General features: G+C 39.5%; 1 non-coding gene across 1 annotated transcript; it reads right to left on the bottom strand.

Annotated features, from left to right (window-relative positions):
• Positions 1-10,126: 10,126 nt before the first annotated feature.
• Positions 10,127-10,233, bottom strand: LOC142182386 (small nucleolar RNA R71). Its single transcript, XR_012711221.1, has one exon. It is a non-coding gene; the product is annotated as a small nucleolar RNA R71 (small nucleolar RNA).
• Between the last annotated feature and the right edge of the window lie 5,546 nt (positions 10,234-15,779).

Below are 15,779 nucleotides of genomic sequence, written 5' to 3'. Positions count from 1 at the left end.
CCTAGGAGAAAATTCATCAGACTAGGTCTTCTATCTTAGGAGAAAAATTCATCAGACTAAGATTCTGACCCTAGGAGAAAATCCATCAGACTAGGTCTCTTATCTTAGGAGAAAGATTCATCAAACTAAGATTTTAATCCTAGGAGAAAATTCATCAGACTAGGTATCTTATTTTTGTTATCTTAGGAGAAAGATTCATGAGACTAAGTCCTTTTATCTTAGGAGAAAGATTTATCAGACTAAGATTTGATCCTAGGAGAAAATTTGTCAGACTAGGTCTCTTATCTTGGGAGAAAGATTTATCAGACTAAGATTTTTATCCTAGGAGAAAATTCATCATACTAGGTCTCTTATCTTAGGAGAAAGATTTATCAGACTAAGATTTTAATCCTAGGAGAAAATTCATCAGACTAGGATTTTGATGTTATCTTAGGAGAAAAATTTATCAGACTAAGATTTTGATCCTAGGAGAAAATTCATCAGACTGAGTCTTTTTATCTTAGTAGAAAGATTCATCAGACTAAGATTTGATCTTAGGAGAAAATTTGTCAGACTAGGTCTCTTATCTTAGGAGAAAGATTCATCAGACTAAGATTTCGATCCTAGGAGAAAATTCATTAGACTAGGTCTCTTATCTTAAGAGAAAGATTCATCAGACTAAAATTTTGATCCTAGGGAAAAATTCATCAGACTAGGTCTTCTATCTTAGGAGAAAGATTCATCAGACTAAGAGTTTTATCCTAGGAGAAAGTTCATCAGACTAGGTCTTCTATCTTAGGAGAAAGATTCATCAAACCAAGATTTTGATCCTAGGAGAAAATTCATCAGACTAGGTTTTCTATCTTAGGAGAAAGATTCATCAGACTAAGATTTTGATCCTACGGGAAAATTCATAAAACTAGGTCTTCTATCTTAGGAGAAAGATTTATTTGATTGGGAGGAAAATCCATCAGACTAGGACTTTTGTCCTAAGAGGAAAAATGTGAAAAGCAATGGCAATATTTTATGCACACTAGCAAAGACAGGTAAGGGAAAAGATTTGATAAACTTCTCTTTGCCGACTCTTCTCTTCTTCTTCTTTTTCCTTTTTCTTTCTTTTCTTTTCTTTCTTTTCCTTTTTTTCTTTCTTGTTTTTGAACCAACCTGCTTGCACTGCTTTGTTCCTGTTTCAAACAAAGAAAACTTGTGAGTTTAAATGTGGCGGTTAGCCTTCGGCCTTGACCTTGAGGGCGGCTGCTTCTGCACTTGCCAAGATAACTTTGATTTCAACTTGGAAGACCTTGCTTTTTATCGACTACCCATTTTCTTCCAACCATTATCACAGAAAACATCTCTGCTCCATTCGGTCCCAATATCCTCTATCTATTGCATTTTGCTCATGAATTGACATTTATCAAACCCTTGCATTTGACATGAATCCCAAAGCATGTTGATTGTCACCAACTCAATGTGCCTACAAAATGATTAGAACCCTCTTTATATAGTAGAGGAACCCTATCTATGGTACAATTCTAATTACGGAAGTAAATCCCATGATTAGCCAAAACAACCGCCCTTGATTTGATCTATTCCGAGATTTCCGCCATGATCTTCGACCAGTTGTGGATATCTCGCATTTCTGTTATTGCGCTTTGTTCGAAGTCTGCCCCATTTATTCTCGATCGCTACTGGCCTCGACCTCGACAGGCACCTCGTTTCTCGAATTCGGTACCTTGTCCTCGTGCTTTGGTCTGATCCACTACGAGGCCGAGTTTCAATGCTACTCCCTGGTCTCGATCAAATAGTAAAATTGGGTAGGCTCGGTTTTAACCGTATACAGATAGTCTCGTCGGTTTTTGGAGTGTATGAGAAGAAACGAATTAAGCCTTCGATTTTATACCTCGACCTGTCATGATATCATTCTCGTGACGTAAGCGACATAAGTAACTGAAACATCCTGTCGATACAGTTCTCCAAGTTATTAATGAGTATCATTTGGTGGTTGACCACCAGTGCCTTTGAACCGACGCTGTGAATCCCTTAAATAGGCCCCCTCTCACATTGATTCAATCTTTACTTTCACCTTTTTCTAATATCTTAAGCTTTTCATTTCTTCAAAATCTCCAGGGTTTGTTGCTAATCCATTCTCAAACACCAAGTCTAGTCATCTCCATCTCTCTTTAAACTTACACAAAAACGTCAAAAGTTGTTCCTCAAAAGGAAAAAGTTTTTTCATCGCGGCCGGCCGACGGTAAAACATCGGTGGAGCTGCGCCCTGAAGAGTGTGTTCCCACGGGGAGGGGGTGTCCTTACTTTCGATTTCAAGGTCGAGAAAACATCGTCGGTCCCTGGTCGATACGAGCCAATGTCAAGATATATATGCTCGATAACTAAGAGTGACCTTGAGCAGATAAAGGAGGACTGCCATTGGGAAGATAAAGAGGTGGTGATTTCGGGCCCTCGAAGAAGATATCACCACCCGTGTAGAAGGTTTTTTAAGTTTTTACACTTACCCTTTCACACTGGGCCCTATCGATCCCGTCATCGTTGATTTTTGCCCTCAATATCAAATAACCCTAGGTCAAATCCATCTCTCCTTTTGGCGGATTGTTATTTTGCTCCAATTCTTCGCGAGCAAAGTCGAAGGGATGTCTTTCACCCTTGACCAACTCAGCTATATGGGTACGCATGCCTGAGTTACCTACCGAGTTTTATGATTTAGAAATACTCAGTCGGATTGGATCAAAGTTAGGAAGACTACTAAAGATTGATACTTGTACCTCAACTACTACACGAGGTAGGTATGCCCATATATGTATTGAAGTACCATTGGAGAAACCTTTAAAAACACATCTATTCATAGGACACCACAAACAGGTTCTTCTCTATGAAGGACTAAATTTACTTTGTACGCACTGTGGCAAATTTGGTCATCCAGTTCTTAATTGTCCTGAGATAATTAGTCTACCTATGGAGAAAAACCAATTCAATAAACAACAGGACAAGATTAACACACCTAATGCTACTCTCTCGAAGGATAATGAATGGAAAAAAGAGGGTTTTGCCAAGAAGAAGTTACAACCACCCAAACAACCACAACTGGGAAGAGAACATGCAGTGGTAAGGGCGGCTACAGAGGCGGTAGAGGCGGTGCTGCCATTACCAGGTAAGTCTGCTAACCCTACATTACCTGTTTTGGGCCGGATCACTTTACAAGGGCAAAGGAATCTGAATCAGCCCAATATGAAATTATACAATCAATTTCATATGCTCTCTAATGCTGGGCCGTCAGACTCCCCCCAAAATCTTTCTAGTAAAGGCCCAATAGTTGATAACTTGGACAACGGGTCTCTTTCTACACAACAAATACACAAAACCTATTTCTATAAGCATGAAAAATGGCCGGCCATATCAATCAATCCCTTTATTCCTAACCCTAACTCTATAGCTCCTCAATCACCATATTTAGTTAATTCTTACACGTCTTCCCAAGAGTGTATGCCACATACTCAAGACATGCCATGTAACCAAGCCTTTACACCCCAAAACCTATTAAACATAGACAACTCATAAGGGACTCTTCCTAAGATAGACACATCGGACCAGGCAATTAATAGCACAATATCAACTTTGCATGCTACAGTAAATTTTGTTCCTTCTCAACCTAAACTTCCCCAAAACCAAGGTAAACAATATGATGATTTACCATGTGAAGATCATCATGATCAGTCCTCTATCCTATCTACTCTAAATTCAAATACGTATCCTCCCTCAACTCAAACTCCAAACCCTTTTACTGGTATAACTTCTGCATCACAGAAACACCAAACATCCTTAGATAATGCACAAGCTAATGTTTATAGGTATGAATCAGAATATACGAACCGGCAGTCAATTCTTCCATCTACCTCATCTCACAATGGCTGGTACTCAGTTGCCTCAGAGCTCATCACCTCTGATTTACACATCTCAGCTGATGACAACTGATCTCCCTTTCCAATCTTGGCTAGAAATGGGGTTGTAGGGTTATGCACTGATATTCACCCTACAACTCAACAACCAAGAGGTGGTGTTGTTGATACAAAATCCTACTCACTTAGCGGAAATAGTGACAGAAGGAATGAGGTTGGGAATGGAGGCTTTCAATCTGAACCAATGGTATACAACTCAGACTCCTCTTCCGATGGACCAACAGGCTTCAAGTTCAACTCAACTGCCATGGTCACACCAAATGGCACAAATGAGTCCAGCGTGAGATCAAACTATAAGCCTCTTACACTTCTATCCACCACATCACATGGTCCAAATTTTTGCCCCGTGGTTTCAACCCCCGGACACATTCAATCCACTCTCCCCTTATTCCAGTCCACTCAGTCCCGTAGAGAGTTTTACTCCACCAAACAGCCCAGTCCTTTCTCCCCCTCCATCTCCACAAGAACTAGACAGAGAGACAAGAGACGAATTAATAGCAATTCTTGCGGAGATGAGGGATACAGGAACAAAATTTTGGTGGTTAAAAGGGATTTAGGTTTACAACCTCAAAGAACAGTTCGAAAAAAGTTTATTCTAAAGTGTCCACCGGAAATGGTTACATGCAGCCTCAATTTTCGACCGACCACCAATCCCAACGTAGGAAAGTATGCTATGGTGATGATACCAACACTTCTTTAACTTCCACTGAGTCTAGATCCTCTAGTGACTCAGAATCCTTTGTCCCAACGCAGGAACCCTAATTCTTACATGAATTTTCTAGTTTGGAATTGAAGGGGTTCTCACAATCCAGACTTTAGGAGACATTTTAGGTCTTTATTAGATAAAAATAGACCTACTCTTGCTATTTTACTTGAAACCCACATGCATGACCATGAAAGGTTACGTGAAGAATTTAACTTTAGTAACATGGCTCAATCTCCTGCAAATGGGCTCATAGGAGGATTAGTGGTTCTTTTGAATGTTGTTCTCATCAATGTAACTGAAATGAGAGTTGGGGAACAGGAAATACATTGCCTTGTCCAGGTTAGTCCTACAAAACCTACTTAGATTTTATCTGCTATTTATGCCAGTAGACTCTATCAATTACGTGATATGCTTTGAAATATTTAATTAACCTGCATGTTAATAATGGTATGCCTTGGATAATAGGGGAAGATTATAATGAAATTTTAGAAGCTAAGGAAAAGTTTGGGGGTCTACCAATTAATAACAATAGGTCAGATAAATTTGCTAATTTTATGAATAGATGTAGCCTTATTGATTTAGGTTTTCAGGGCAGTAGGTTTACCTGGACTAATAAACAAAGAAATGGACGTACCATATTAGAAAGGCTTGATCGTTTTTTGGCTAATTATGATTGACTAAATTTATTTCCAAACTCCATAGTTATACATTTACCTTATACTCACTTTGATCATTGCCCTTTGCTTATTAATTTGGAACCTCCTCAACCTCTTTATAATAGAATTTTTAGATTTGAGACTATGTGGACATCTCATCCTCAATTTCAAAAACCAGTTCATGCAACATGGATGAATGATGTACCTTTATTAGCTACTACTGAAAATTTTAAAAGAATAGCTACACGTTGGAATTTCAATATCTTTGGTAACATTTTTGAACGAAAAAGAAAATTACTAGCTAGATTAGCAGGCTTACAGTTTTCAATACATTATCCTACTAGTGTTTTCTTGCATAATCTAGAAACACAATTAACTTTGGAATACAGTCACATTCTTCGTTCAGAAGAGGAATTCTGGCAGTTAAAATCTAGAATAAATTGGTTGAAGGAATGTGATGCTAACACTAGATTTTATTATCTATCGACCCTTCATAGATGTCGTAGAAATAAAATAACTGGTTTACAAGATAATGTTGGGAATTGGGTAGACTCTAGTACTGAAATTCATAATCTAATACTAAATTACTACACTAATTTATTTTATACTGATCATCTAATCTCAAAAGATATAACAAGGACTTCTTATAATTGTCATATTTCTTCAAATGATTTACTTATGATGGAATTACCACTTCAGCAAGAAGAAATTTTAACAGCTTTGAATAGTTTTAAACCATACAAATCTCCAAGACCTGATGGATTACATCCAATCTTTTACCAAAAATACTGGAGGGAGGTAGGTGCTAAAGTCGCCTCTTTCTGTCAAAATGTGTTTAGTTCTAAAACTATCCCAGTAGATCTTAATAAGACTTTTCTTTGCCTTATACCTAAGGTAAAGCATCCTACACGAATCCAATAATTTAGGCCTACCAGCCTTTGTACTACGGTCTATAAATTAATTACTAAAATAATAATAGTTAATAGGCTTAAACCAATTATAGGAAATATTATAGAACCAACACAAATAAGCTTCCAACAAGGTAAAAGAGCTTGTGATAATGCCATAATAGTACAAGAAGCCTTAAATTATCTTGCTAGAATGAAAGGGAAATCTCCTGCCATGTTATTAAAGCTTGATTTAGAAAAGGCATTTGATAGATTAGAATGGTCCTTTATAAAACATGCTTTAGTTTACTTTAATATTCCTCAACCAATGATCTCTTTAATTATGTCCTGTGTGACAACTACATCAGTCTCTATTTTAATCAACGGTTCGAGTACCCAATACTTTACACCTTCAAGAGAAATTCGTCAAGGAGATCCTTTGTCACCCTATTTATTCATTATGTGTATGGAATTATTATCTAGAAATATATCACAATCAGTGGACTACTTAAATTGGCAACCTATCCGGATTTCTAATAAGGGTCCATTACTATCGCATCTTTTCTTCGCAGACGATATAATATTATTTTCTAAAATAACTACTAAAAGTTCCCATGCAATTATTGATGTGTTCAATAACTTCTCAGAATGCTCAGGGCAAAAGATTAACTTAGATAAATCTAAGTTATTTTTCTCTAAGAATTGTAGTACTAATGATAAGGTTTTACAATAAACTCATTTAGTATGAAAGAAGGAACCTCTTTCAGAAAATATTTAGGATTCCCCATGTTCCAAGCATAGCCTAGAAATGCTGATTTTCAATTATTGCTTGATAATTTCAAGAATAAATTAGCAAGCTGGAAGTCTAAATTATTAACACTAGCAGGAAGAGACATTTTAATAAAATCTACATTAAATCAACTTCCTAATCATATAATGCAATATATACATATTCCTTCTAATATTCTCCATAAGGTAGATCAGTATCAACGAAATTTCCTATGGGGTTCTACTTTGGAGAAAAAGAAATTGCATCTTGTTAAATGGGATGATATTACGAAGCCAAAATATACTGGTGGATTAGGAATACAAAAGTTAAGATATAAGAACAATGCTTTATTAGCAAGTTTAGCATGGAGATTATTTAATTCACCAAATACTATGTGGGCTAAGGTGTTACTGTCCACATATCTACATACTTCTCATGCTAAAAAGAATTCCAATATTTGGTCTAACATCAGCACTGGTTGGAACCTATGCCAGTTAGGCATAAAATGGAATATAGGAAGAGGCACACACATTAGGCTATGGGAGGATTCATGGATTGCACCCTGTACAACTATTAGATCAACTATCTATGGACCTTTACCTTTGGAGTATCAAAACATGACTATCTCATCTTTTACTGATAATAAGAGCTGGGATTGGAATAAAATTCTTTTTGACCTACCCAATACCATTAGACATCTAATTCAATCGGTTTATATTTCAAAATATGGTAACAAAGTTGACAGAATTTTCTGGGGTTTAACTTCTACAGGTATTTTCAGTACTAAGTCCATGTATAATATATTAGATGCACAACATACTATTACTATAACAAATTATATAAATTACGACTGGATTTGGAGGCTACCTGTTCAACCCAAAATCAAAGGGTTCATATGGTTGCTTTTTAAAGAAAGACTACCCACTGTGGAATATCTCAAACATTGCAACATTATTCAAGATGCTACATGTCAATATTGCCATGAAAAGATGAAAACACTAAGCATCTGTTTCTAGAATGCATTAGTGCTAAAACATATTGGCAGACTTTGGGTATACTTGATTATATCATTTACTTATCACAAGATTCGAATGATTCTAATTGGATTCATAAGCTTATAACTTTCAAAAACTTTTATGTTCCATACAAGATAAATCCAACCACATACTTGTCTTTGAGTTTATGGAATATTTGGTTAGCCCTGTGATAATAGGTTAAATCTAGGTAATTTGGCGATTGTTTATGCTCCCACTTAATTATATTCCAATATTATAATATGGTTAATTGATGAAAAATAGGCTCTAATTGTGAATTGTATATATTGTCGGATGAGAAACCTAGGTGATGCCTTAAACAGTTGTGATTGGAACCATTTTGGAGCAAGAAAACCCCCTCAGAGCTGAGTACGCTTGAAGACGGGGAACAGAAGTGATGAAACACCGAACTGGACATGCGCGTCCAGGTGCGCGACCGCGCTCCTTTTAGTGCGTCCATGACAGAAACTCAGCCAACTAGCGCGGCCTGATGCACGTCCATGTGCGCGGTCGCGCTAGTACAAAATCCGGAAAGAGTTATTTAGGGGCAGAATTGGAAATCTGGAGGAAACTCACTTAACCTATATAAAGTCAAGCTCGCCCAAGGAATAAAAGGGAAGTTTTTCAGAGTCTAGTGCAAGAAATAGAGAGGCAAAAGGCAAGGGGGAGATTTGCCCATCAAGTTCTTCTTTTCTTCTCTTGGTTTTTGCTAATTGGGATGAAATTGAACCTATTTGTGATGAACACTAGTATGAGTAGCTAAAACCCATTGTTCTAGGGTTATTGGTGAAACATGAATGTTGTTGTTTGAAGTTTAATTTGACAAAGTTGGTTTATCATATTGGGTTGTTTATTTAATTCTGCTTTTAATTATTTTGTTGATTAGCTAACAGTGAAATACTATCTACGAATCTTTAGTTGAACTTAAAAATGGGAACTTTAGATTGCATATAGAATTAAATAGAGCAACTTTTTGAACCCGGGCCTTGGGGAACGGATTAGCAATTGGGATAGACATATACCCAATTGCCTTGCTTGGTTGAAATATAGGAATTGTAAATGCATTCTTGTTAATCTTAATTCCATAGACATATAGGCATTGAGTTAACTTGAATAGGCGAGTAAGGACTCGACAGATTCTTATGAGTAACATTAACCCTGTCAATCAACAATCCAGGTAAATCGATTAGTCGTTTTAAGCTAAGAACATAACACTATTGTTAATCAGCCTGTGACCCTGGAATATCCTCTCCTACTGTTTGCTACTCGGAATTGTTATTTGTTTGGTTAATTGCTCTAGTTAGATTATTGCTTGGTAATTAGGTAGTAAAACAATTACATCTCTATTTTGTGAAAAAAACCCTCTTGAATAGACAAATTAATTGAGTTTGAATTAGTCAACAGTTAATCATAATTCTTCGTGGGAACGATACTCTATTCACTAATCTATTACTTGACGATCACGTGCACTTGCGTGAGTGTTTTTGGTCGCAACAAGTTTTTGGCGCCGTTGCCGGGGACTTAGAAATTAGCTACTTGACTGAGTTGAGCTTTTATTATTTATTTATTCAAGTTTTAATTTTCAGTTCACTTTGTTTGTGCCAATACAGGTTTTCTTTTCTTGAATGCGAAGAAGTAGAAGCGCTAACAATCTCCTTCCTCTTGATCCTGAAATTGAACGAACACTTCACAGATTGAGGAGGGAGGTGGTTGGACATCGTAGTTCAACCACAACCAATTGGGATGGTAGGTAATGAGGAACGCGCGGTGATCGAAGCCGCAAGGCCCAGTCTTGGTAATATGACTCAGGCTATTGTGAAACCTGATATCACTGGGCACTTTGAGCTAAAACAATACATGGTAAAGCTAATCCAATCCACAGGGCTATTTGTGGGTTTACCTCATGAAGACCCGCAGAGGTACATTTAGAATTTCTTGGAAATTACGGACACTTACAATTATCTGAACATTTTCAAGGACTATGTCAGGCTGACACTGTTCCCCTTTTCATTGATCGGGGAAGCTAAGGAGTGGTTGAATAAGGAGCCAGCAAATTCAATCCGCACTTGGGATGATCTGGAAAAGAAATTCTTAATCATGTTTTTCCCCACTAAGAAAACAAAGATATTGAGGAGTCAAATTCTTGGGTTTGAACAACGAGCTGGTGAAACACTTCATCAAGCATGGGAAAGGTACAAGAAGATGCTCAGAGACTGTCCTCATCATTGCTAGACGGACGATGTATTAGGTCACACTTTTTAGATGGGTTAGATGATGCTTCAAAGATGAATCTTGATTCAACTTGTGGGGGTAGTTGCATGGCCAGACCGTACAGTGAAATCCAAATGTTGCTGAATAACTTCACTGCTAATGATAATAACTGGCAAGGTGAGAGTGATTCACGAAAGGCAGTTAAGCAAAAATCAGCTGGGTTACTTGAACACGACGAAGTGTTAGCCATGAAAGCCGATATTGCAAAGCTGGCCAATCAGATGACTAGGATGACAATGTAGCAGCCATAGACAATGCAACATGTATAACAAATGACTATTTGCTGCAAACTTTGTGGCGACAGTCATATGAGTGATATGTGCCCCACGAATCCAGAATCCATCTATTATGTGGGGCAACAGAATAGAGGTCCACCGAATCAGCATGCACAATACGGGAATTCTTACAATCCAAATTGGAGGAATCATCCCAACTTCTCATGGGGTGGAAATCAGCAGAATCAGAATCAGCATAGACCCCAAGGGAGTTTCAATCAACCTCAGAGACCACCCCAACAAATAGAAGAAAGTACCAATGATTTGCTAAAGAAGTTGTTGATTGACAATCAGCAACTCAGGACCAACTTCAGAAATCTTGAAAGGCAAATGGGGCAGTTAGCAACAAATCAAAACACTAAACCTGCAGGTGCTCTCCCCAGTGATACAGAAAAGAACCCTCAAGTGAATGCAATTACACTTAGAAACGGGAGGGAGCTAGAGGAAGTGCCAAAGAAAAAGAGAGACAAGCCCATACTTGAGGGAGAGTTGATCCCTAAAGTGACTCACGAGCCAAAAAATGATGCTGAAATTCCAGAGCCAGTGGAGGCCCCAAGGCCACCACCGCCTTCCCCCCAGAGATTGCAGAAAAAGAATGATGATCGCATGTTCACAAAATTTCTCTCTATGTTGAGCCAGGTTCAACTGAATATCCCACTTGTTGATGTGCTTCGTGAAATTCCAAAGTATGCTAAGTACATAAAAGATATAGTGGCTCACAAGAGAAGATTAACTTAATTTAAGACAGTGGCACTTACTGAGGAGTGCACTTCAAGGGTCCAAAATAAGCTCCCTCAAAAGCTTAAGGATCCTGGCAGCTTCACGATTCCTGTGCGCATTGGTAATATTGATGTGGGTCGTGCTCTTTGCGATTTGGGGGCGAGCATAAATCTGATGCCCCTGTCTTTGTTCAAGCAATTGGGCTTGGGAGCTCCAAGTCCCACTACTGTGATGTTGCATCTGGCTGATAGATCGATAGCACACCTTGAAGGGGTGATTGAAGATGTGTTGCTGCAGATTGGGAAGTTCATATTCCCTGCTGATTTCATTATCCTCGATTATGAGGCTGATGAACTGGTTCCAATCATATTGGGGCAACCACTCTTAGCTACTGGTGATGTAATCATCAAAGTGAGAGAGGGAAAAATGATTTTGAGGGTAGATGACGAGGAACCAGTTTTTAATGTCTACAAAGCAATCCAACTTCCCCGCCACTATGAGGAGCTTTCAATGATATCTGTTGTTGAGGCTGATGAGCAAATTCAATATCTGAGTGTATATCTAGATAATTCTCTGGAGAAAGCACTTATGTTGCTTGATAGCCTGGGGGCTGATGAGGAGGTTGAGGAGATGATGCACATCCTTGATACATCTTGTGCGTACATGCAAGGGATACACCCCTTTGAGCCTTTGAATAGGCCAGAGGGACCTCCTCCAAAGACGTCAATTGAGGAAGCCCCAAAATTGGAGCTTAAACCTCTCCCACCTCACCTGCAATATGCTTATTTGGGTGACTCCGACACTTTACCCATTATTGTTTCTTCTGACTTGTCTAAATTGCAGGAAGAAAAGCTGTTGAGAGTGCTACGTGAGCACAAGCGAGCACTTGGGTGGACGATGTTTGACATTAAGGGCATTAGACCAGCCTTTTGCATGCACAAAATCCTCATGGAGGACGGACACAAGCCTAGTGTAGAGCAACAATGCCGACTCAATCCAATCATGAAAGAGATGGTTAGAAAAGAAGTGATTAAGTGGCTTGATGCAGGTATTGTATTTCCTATCTCAGACAACAAATGGGTAAGCCTCGTTCAATGTGTACCCAAGAAAGGGGGGATGACTGTAGTAGTTAATGAGAATAATGATTTAATCCCTACAAGAACTGTCATCGGGTGGAGAATTTGCATTGATTATAGAAAATTAAACAATGCCACCCGGAAGGACCACTTTCCCCTTCTCTTTATTGACCAAATGCTTGATAGATTAGCTGACCAGGAGTACTACTGCTTCTTAGATGGTTACTCGAGGTATAATCAGATTGCTATAGCCCATAGGACCAAGAGAAGACCACATTTACGTGTCCTTATGGCACGTATGCGTTCAAGAGAATGCCCTTCGGTCTTTGCAATGCACCTGCGACTTTTCAAAGGTGTATGATGGCCATTTTTACTGATATGGTTAAGAGGTTTGTAGAAGTGTTCATGGATAATTTTTCTGTGTTTGGATGTTCTTTTGATAACTGCTTGATGAACCTTGATAAAGTACTTGCTAGGTGTAAAGAAACTAACTTGGTGCTAAACTGGGAAAAGTGCCATTTCATGGTACGTGAAGGTATAGTTTTGAGGCACAAGGTGTCCAAAGATGGTTTGAAGGCGGACAAGGCAAAGGTGGAAGCGATTGAAAAATTGCCCCCACCGATATCTGTCAAAGGCATTCGCAGTTTCTTGGGCCATGCAGGTTTTTATCGTCGTTTCATTAAAGATTTCTCGAAAATTTCCTCTCCCTTGTGCAGGTTGCTTGAGAAGGATGTCGCCTTCAAATTTGATGATGCCTGTCTGAAGGCATTCGAGGAGCTGAAGGGAAGGTTGGTGACTGCACAAATCATAATTGCTCCGGATTGGGAGCAACCATTTGAGTTGATGTGCGATGCAAGTGACTTGGCTATTGGAGCTGTTTTGGGGCAAAGGAGAAATAAAATCTTCCACTCTATCTACTATGCGAGCAAAACTCTGAATCCAGCTTAGATGAACTACACAGTCACTGAAAAAGAGTTGCTTGCCGTGGTGTGGGCGTTTGACAAGTTCAGGTCATATCTAGTGAGGACCAAAGTCATCGTCTACACAGATCATTCAGCTATCAGATACCTATTTGAGAAGAAAGACGCCAAGTCAAGACTGATTTGGTGGGTCCTCCTCTTGCAAGTGTTTGACCTAGAGATTCGAGATCGCAAAGGAACAAAGAATCAAGTGGCTGATCACTTGTCCAGATTAGAAAATTGGAATCATGTAGCTGAAGGGGGTGCAATTAAAGAAACATTCCCTGATGAGCAGTTATTGGCAATCACCTCAAGCACAACCCCGTGGTATGCAGATTATGTGAACTTTATTGCAAGCGGGGTGACACCACCAGAATTGACACCCGATAATAGAAGAAGGTTCTTGCATGATGTGAGGCTTTACATGTGGGATGATCCATTCTTATACAGGCTCCATGCAAACCAGTTGGTGCGGAGATGTGTTCCTGAGGAGGAGATGAATGCCATACTTCATAGCTGTCACGCCTCGCCATATGGAGGTCATCATGGTGGAGACAGGACTGTCCAGAAAGTGCTACAATCAGGTTTCTGTTGGCCAAAATTTTTAGGGATGCACACGCCTTTGTTAAAATGTGTGATAGGTGCCAAAGAACTGGAATGATCACAAAGAAGCACGAGATGTCGCTGCAAAACATTCTGGTAGTAGAGCTTTTTGATGTATGGGGAATTGACTTTATGGGACCGTTTCCGTACTCCAATGGTCATAGGTACATCTTGGTGGCAGTCGATTATGTGTCTAAATGGGTGGAGGCCATTGCTCTTACCACTAATGATGCAATGATGGTGGTAAGCTTTGTTAAGAAGCACATCTTCATACGCTTTGGAACTCCCAGAGTGTTGATCAGTGATGGAGGAATGCATTTCTGTAACAAACTGCTGAATAATGTTCTTGCAAAGTACGGAGTCAAGCACAAAGTTTCCACTGCCTATCACCCCCATACGAGTGGTCAAGTGGAAGTATCAAACAGAGAGGTGAAGCGGATTCTTGAGAAAACAGTGAGTGCAAATAGAAAAGACTGGGCAGGGAAGTTAGATGACGCATTGTGGGCATATCGAACTGCATACAAAACTCCCATAGGTGCTTCTCCGTCTAAGTTAGTTTATGGGAAGGCATGTCACTTACTCGTTGAACTTGAACACAAGGCCTATTGGGCAATTAAAAAGCTGAATATGGATGGGGACTTGGCTGGCGAGAAGAGGTTGCTGCAACTCAACGAGATTGATGAGTTTCATTTGCACGCATATGAAAATGCCAAATTGTATAAATAGAAGACTAAGAGGTGGCATGACAAGCACATCCAACATCGAGAGTTTGAGCCAGGGCAAGAAGTTCTTTTGTTCAATTCGAGGTTGAAGCTTTTTCCCGGAAAGCTTAAATCTCGTTGGTCAAGCCCTTTTGTTATAGTAAGTGTGAAGCCTCATGGAGCTGTAGAGTTGCGGGATATGAGTTCAATTGGTACTTTCTTGGTGAATGGGCAAAGGATAAAATATTACTGGGGTGGTGACTTTGCATGTCACAAAACTTCGGTGGACTTGACGGATGCTTGAGAACGTGTTGAGTCGTGCTGCGACGTTAAATCAGGCGCTAGATGGGAGACAACTCATTGAATTGTTGTAACCGTCATTCCATGACGTTAAATAAGGTGCTGGTTGGGAGGCAACCCAACAATAGTAGTAGTGTTAATCTTGTGTTTTAGGAAGAGCTAACCAATGCAGGTGACAAAGGGCAGGTGCTAACGCCATCGAACGGGGTAAGAACAGGTGAAAAGTTGAAGAAAAAATCGCCCAGATGCGCGCCCACACTACTGGACGCGCTACTGGGCGCACTAAACTGCAAAGTTTCTACCTTGGCCGCGCACCTGATCGCGCTACTAGCGCGACCGCGCTACTGAACGCGCATCTGGACGCGCTAGTAGCTCTTGGGTTCTGTATTGGACGCACTACATTTAGCGCGCTCGCGCATCTGGGCGCACTAGTTCCGTCAAAGATCCGACGTTTTTCAAGTGTATTTTAATTTTTTCGTTTTTTTTCTTTTCTTTTTTATTTATTCTTTCCCCCATCTAATAAACCCCTCCTCCAATACCCTCCCCCATTCCAACCCAAACAACCACAAGACCTTCCTCCCAACACTCCCAAATCCCAATCCCTCCCGTCCCCCATCTCACGACACCCCTCCCCCCCCCCGGGTTCACTAGCATCCTCCCCATTCTCCTTCACCATAGGTATGAGCCCTAGTTTTTTTTTTATTTCTCTCTCTATTTCTCATATTTTTTTGGTTGTATTCTTATGCCTATGTTGTAGTAGTTGCACTTAGATTTTGTAGAGAAATTGGTGAAAGATGTTGTGGTATTGGTGGATGATAAGTGTGAGGTGGAATCCCACTTGATATGTGATGTTGGTGAGTGTAAGTGGGTGA

Source organism: Nicotiana tabacum, chromosome 6, assembly GCF_000715075.1.
Source record: "Nicotiana tabacum cultivar K326 chromosome 6, ASM71507v2, whole genome shotgun sequence".
NCBI classification, from domain to species: domain Eukaryota; kingdom Viridiplantae; phylum Streptophyta; class Magnoliopsida; order Solanales; family Solanaceae; genus Nicotiana; species Nicotiana tabacum.
The sequence above is the reverse complement of the archived record's forward strand: the minus strand, read 5'-3'. Positions and strand labels throughout refer to the sequence as shown.